Source organism: Cryptomeria japonica, chromosome 11 (assembly GCF_030272615.1).
Source record: "Cryptomeria japonica chromosome 11, Sugi_1.0, whole genome shotgun sequence".
NCBI lineage: Eukaryota > Viridiplantae > Streptophyta > Pinopsida > Cupressales > Cupressaceae > Cryptomeria > Cryptomeria japonica.
The window spans coordinates 507,365,531-507,372,445 of NC_081415.1; positions in this window are offsets into that span (position 1 = coordinate 507,365,531).

Genomic DNA, 6,915 nt, shown 5'->3' on the forward strand with positions numbered 1-6,915 from the left:
AGTTACACTCATTCCAAGAAAACCTATTCTATACTTTCTTCCACCAAAGAAAATTCACCTCACCAAATGTCACCCTATCAAGCTCCTAATATCCCAAAGCCACTAAAAACTTACCCTTCGGATTAGGGCCCCAAGCAAGAATATATGCTCCTTTGGGAGAGTTAAACATTCTACTAGTTAAGATCCTAGCAAGATCATCCCTATCCTCCACAAATCCTCCAAGAGGTAACTCATGTGGTTCTTTCCATCTAGTCACTTCTCCTTGCCCCAAGCTCAAGGTAACTTTAAAGTCCTCAACTCGATTCTAGCCAACCTCAAAAAAATAAAATTACTAAGACACTGCAAATGAGGGAATTGAGAAAGAATAGTTGGAAATTCATCCCAAGAGTCCTTCCAAAATAAAGCTTCAACACCTTTGTTGCAAATATAAAAACACATTGCTTTACCAACTGCGCTCCTCTCTTCAGAGTATTCCAAATCATGGATCCACTACCTATCAGATTGTACCAGGGAACATCCTTTCCTTCCACTCTCCAAAGTCAATAATCCAAGCTCTCCAAAGTCAATAATCCAAAGCTTGTCCAAAATTTCCTACCAGAACCCCCAAGGCAATCGATGAGCTGAAAGAGGAACTCCAAGATAGACAAAAGGAAGAGCACCAATTTGAAACCTCAAAATCCTATCAATCCTAGCTTGAATGAGAGTGGGAGTATCAAACAAGAAAATAAAAGGTTTCCCTGTTGGAATCATTTGCCGTTGTGCCAAAAGCTCAAACTTTCAGCGCTCGTTACAAACACCAAAATTAACCTAGATCCACGGGAGGCTCACTACCATGTCACAAATCCATTGACGTCTCACTGACAAGGGGGCAACTCACTGCCAACAATTCTCCCCTCAACGTGACCTGAGGGATTTGAATCTGTGACTGATGGCTCTGATACTAAATCTCTTCACAATCACAATACCAAAGGATAAATCACTTATTCGCACATACTCCACTCTTTGATAATGTAGACACAACATCGACACCTAAATTACATGAATTTATCACCTATATATACAATTCATCAACCTTGATAACTAGGTCGGCTAAACCCTCAACCCAAAATTATAAAATTACATCACACGATACAAGGATCGACCACCAGACCAATATAATGATTTACATGACATAGCATGGACCTAAATAGAATTCCCAAATTCTCAACTCCATCAGAAATCATGCCAAGATCAATCAAAACAGGCTATACCACCAAGAAAACCGTATAACATGAAAATCATCATCGATTGGTAGAAACCATAAAAAAATTGCACAACGATCAATGCAGATCACTAAAACAAATAGGACATGACTAGGAAACATCAACAAGGATGTTAGAATCATCGGGAACAAGTGCACCAACACGACTTATCAAATCTTCATCAATCAACATCTGAAAGCTCAAGAACATAACCAATCAACAACTATCACTTGGAAAGATAACTTGTTGAGCACCAAATCATGACCATCTAAAATGAAGATACACAAGACCATCCCAAGCAATAACCCAAAAACTCAGCACAAGATCTAATCACATCGGAATATACCAGAGGATATACTGAACTTTTCAAAATAGTGATCAGCAAAACAATACTGCACACCGGATCATAAGATCTTCCCAATCTACAATCACCAGAGAAATACATAGGAATATGTTGACATAAATGACAACAACATATCCTAGCAGCAGCAATAACCAACAATATCCAACATTCCCTTCATTGATCTTTTGTCCTGTGGCTTTCATATAAATATCCAAAGCTTTTCTAAAGTTGGTATCTTCATTGATTTTGGCAATACCCATTAAAGTAGTGTCATCTACCAATTGGAGATGGGAAGAAGGAGGAAGACCATGACCCCAATTCCAACCTTGAAACAATCCTTGCCTAACCCAAGACTTGATAAATATTCCCAATCCTTTAGCCATTAAAATGAATAAGTATGGGGAGAGGGGATCCCCTTACCGAAGACCTCTAGAGACACTGAATAACTTAGTGTGCTCACTATTAATAAGAATTGCAAAAGAGGAAGAAGTGATGCAACTCATTACCCAACTGATCCACTCAATTCTAAAACCAAAGACAATAAGCACTTTATGCAAGAATCTCCACTTGACCCTATCATACACTCTAGCCATATAATTTTATGAACATAGCCTTCTCCTTAGAGATTGTCATAGAATGCACAACTTTTGCAACTATGATAATCCCATCCAAAATTTGTCTTGTAGCTACAAAACAACCTTTCTCTCTGGAGATTAATCTATTTATCCATGGCATGAGCCTTTTTGTAACCAACTTTATAATTATTTTATAAATCACATTACACAGAGTTATAGGTCTAAAGGAGTCAAGAGAATTGGCTCCCTCCTTTATAGGAATAAGAGAAAGAAATGTAGCATTCAAAACCTTGAGCATTTGTTTGTTCCTAAAGGACTTTTACACAACTTTGAAAAGATCCATCTTAATTATTCCCCAAAATTCTTGATAAAATTCTATAGGCATCCATCTAGCATAAAACCTTTACCCTTCTTCATTCCAAATACAACTACTTCAACAAATAGCTTAAATTTTATTATGTTATGTTTTTTTTTCCTATAATTTAATAGCTGCTAGGGGCAATGCCCTTTGTATTAATTAGAATAAGAGATTTACATTGACAATTGGACTAATACTGGTCCATATCTACCATCATTTATTCCATACTAACTATTCCTAGCAAAAAATTCATCATAAACTGTAATTATAGTCCCCACCCCTACTATTGACATATATGTTTCAATATCTATAGAATGCATATAGTCCAGTATGTAAACCCTATCAATACCCATAGCTAAATCACCCCCCAACTTACAAAATAGTGTCCATCCACCCCAACAAAAAACCACAAAAATTGTCACCAAAATTGGAAAATGGTGACTGTGAGTATCAACTTCAAAAAAATAATATATCTTCATCATGGGAGGATGATCCTACCCATCAGTCTTCCTCCCCGCCTGCTCTCAACTTCCTTACTATCACAACTCTAGCCACCACTGGATAGTCATTGCTACACACATCATGAACAGAGTTAGCGGCCACCTCCTCCACATCTCTTGAATCGTTCGCCACCCAATCTTCACCGATGCCAAAACCCCAATCTTCCCCATTCTCATTGTCACTCTCCATCATTAGGCCTTCTTCCTCCATGTAGCTCTTCAACCATTTCCCTTATGACTCCTAGTTGATCTTGGCAAGCCGCAACAGGAGTGTAATGCTTTGTTCCATGCCCTTTCATCACTCTTCAAATGTCTCTGGCAAATAGGTGTGGACTCTAGGGAATTTCCTCACCTCCACCCCACACCCAACTAGCTTATAGTAGTCCTTTGGGAGTGGAATGAGGAGGTTTCCATTTATATTATCTAGTACAACGTCAATTTCTCCTAAAAATGCATATTTGAACACCATCTGGCATAGGTGCCTGACCTTCACCTTTGACACTCCCATATAAACCAAAATAGCTAAGAACATTGTTGTGATGTCTATGTTTAGCCTATAGTGATGGCAGGATTTTATGAACTCTTCTTCCGACATCTTTTTTTCTACATGTAGGACCAAGTGATGCCCCGAAGCTGAAATGGCCTGCATGTGCTTGTCTCTCACCTCTCCTAGAAATTCTATCTACTGCTTAGTGGATTCTAGTAGAATGGGTGTGTCCATCACTCACCGCTCAAAGTGGTATGTTGGTAGAGAGAGCAAAGTGAATAATCCTTCTCCGTTGTCTTCCTAAATATAACCTCGCCTTGAATTGGTATAATGAGGTTCTAACCAATCTATTTAATGCCCGATCATTCAACACATCACCCCAAATCTATGAATTTCTTCTCAAGATTTTTGCCAACCTGTGTTGTCTTTGTAAAGTACTTGGCATGTTCCCTTAGTCTGGTGAGCCACTATCCAAACATCATCTTCTCTTGTGTCTTCACCACATGTCTACCATCTGTACACAATTAGTTATATTTCAAGTCTTTAAGTGGTGACACTTTCTTAATAATGATTATAGAAATTCACTTGGCCCATCACATCTACTTCTTATTGTGAGTGCTTCTCAAAGAATCAAATATTGCCAAAATCGTACTTCCCCACCCCCTCAACGTGCTGCCCTATTCGTTGCCTCCTTTGCCAACCTGTTAGCTAGCTCATTTCCTTCCCGACATATGTAGCTAACTTTGTAGTCCTCCAGTTCACATCCCTAATTAGTTGTAGACATTTAGGGTCCCATTAAGTCTAATAACATTGATTGTGATTAGGGAGTCTCCTTCTTGGTGAATGTGATTGGCTCCTATTTCGAGACCCATCTGCAACCCAATAAATGTCGCTCTGAATTTGGCCATGTTGTTGGTGGTGAATTCTAATGGGATTGAACTCTCTTCGATTGTCTTGCCATCCTCATCTTGAGCTATATAGTCAACCCCGCTTGGTCCTAGATTTATCAAAGATGTGCCATCAAAATTGATCTTAATCCACCTTACATTAGGAGCACACCATTTTGCATCTCTTATGTTCCTCTCTTTTATTCCCCCCCCCCCCACCATCTCCTTGCATATGAGGGATTTTCAATCCTATGAGGACTTTAGATATCCTCTCATCCCAGTTTACAAATAGATTATTCTTGAGAGCCTTGCTCCTAGCTATTTCATTGACAAGCTCTGTTAGCTGCCTTCAATCTCACCCCATAGTCTCTCGCATTCCATTTCCTTGCCTTGGAAGATCCTTCTATTTTTCTCCTTCCAGATTTCCCAAATGATTGTGGATAGGTCCACAATCCACACACTGCCAAACAAGAAATTCCCGCCATAATGTGACCACATTTTGAACCAAGATTCAATATCTTGAGGGATTTTCCACTGAAAATTTAGTTTCTCCAGGATTTTTTTCCAGCAAACCTCCACATATGGGCACCCAAGCAACAAACAATCAACAATTTTACTGTTGCTTTTATAGAGAATACATCTCCCCAGCCCCTGAAATCCATACCTTGCCAAATGATCTTCTGTGAGAATCTTATTTTGTATGGCTAGTCGGGTGAATACCCCATCTTTAGGTAAAATGTTTTTTCTCCATAGAAGCCTATATGGCCAATCTATTTTGGCGAAAGTAGCTTCTTTGACTTTGTATCCAAACTTTACCTTGTAGATTCATGTGCTCACCCCACACCACCTCACCACATCACTTTTCTCTAATGGGACAAAGGTCTTGTTCCTTAGCATGGAAGCAAGTGTGTCTTTCTGATTCATAGGCGCATTTAGGTCTTGCAGAGAGTGCCACTCCCATGCTGAAATTCCATTCTACTCCTTGATAGCCCTGTAATTATAGACCTTGCTCCCCCATCTATGTGAGGTCTCCTCACAAATCTCTTCTAGATTGGGATGGCTACCAATTGGCTCCAAACCTCCCCATTAATCATTCCAAAAGGAAGCACTTTTCTCATTTCTTACTTCCCAAGTGACATGCTTTATGACTATATCCCTGCATTCTAATATGTAGTTCCATATTGTTGGGCCTCTTGGTGGTTCAATAGTTGTTAGGATTCGAGTTAGGTTATCCAAGTCCAGATATTTTCTTATAATAATTATAACCCACTTTTTCTCCCCTCTTTCATATAAATTTCATTGTAGTTTAGCAAACATAGCCAGGTTCATGAGTGCTAGTTGTCAAATATCGAATCCTTGTGCCTATTTTGGTAGGTAAGTTTTATCCCAAGCCATCAATGGAAGTTTTTTTTTTCTCCTATGCCTCTCCAAAAGAATGTCCTCATGATTTGAATTAGAACATCTTCAATCGTCTTAGGCAATTTCAGACATACCATCAAATAGATAGGAATGGCTGATTGGACTACCTTAATTATAAGGAGTTGACCTTCTGAGGTAAGTGATTTTCCTTTCCAAGTTTCTATTTTATTTTGGTAGTTGTTGATGAGATTCTCCAAGTAGCATTTCTTGTTTTCTCCCACAAATAGTGACATCCCCAAAAACCGACTTGGGAAGTTTGCCACCTTCAAATTTGGTATCCTTGATAACTCTCTTTATAGACTAGGTTGTGTGTTTAGCAAGAAAACCTCTGACTTCCTCCAATTGACTCTTTGCCTCAATGCCTTAAAATATTCATCTAGGAAATTTTTGATGGTCCTAGCTTCCCTTTTGCATGTTGAGCCAAAAAAGATGGTATTGCCAACAAATTGTAGATGTGTGATAGGGTTCAATCCATCAGTCCTTGTTATGTCTTGTCATCTTCCTACCCTTCTTAGTTCATTGATGTTTCTGCCAAGTGCTTCCACCATTATGATGAATAGAAAGGGTGATAATGTGTCTCCCTGTTTGATTTTCCTAGTTGAGGAGATGAACCCTTGTGCCACACCATTCACCAATATAGAGAATTTTGGGGTAGAGATGCAACTTTTAACCCAATTGACCCAATTATTATTGAATCCAAACTTCTCAATGACTGCTATCAAGAATTGCCTATCAACCAAATAATAGGCCTTCAATATGTCCAACTTCAATATCATGTAGGCCTCCCTTGTCTTCCTGTCCAAATAAATAGTCTCACGCATCACAATGATCCCTTCTACTATTGATCATCATGGTGCAAACCCACTTTTCTCCTTAGAGATAACTTTACTAATTATATTTTTGAATATATTTACAATAAACTTAGTGACTTCCTTGTATACTATGTTGTAGAGGGCGATTGGTTTGAAATCACCCATTGTCTGTAGATCCTTCTCCTTTGGGATGAGGGCCAGAAAGGTGTGATTCATTGCTCCTAACATGACCATTTTCTTCCTTGATTCTTCTGCTATCATAGCCAAATCATCTCCCACAATGTCCCATAATT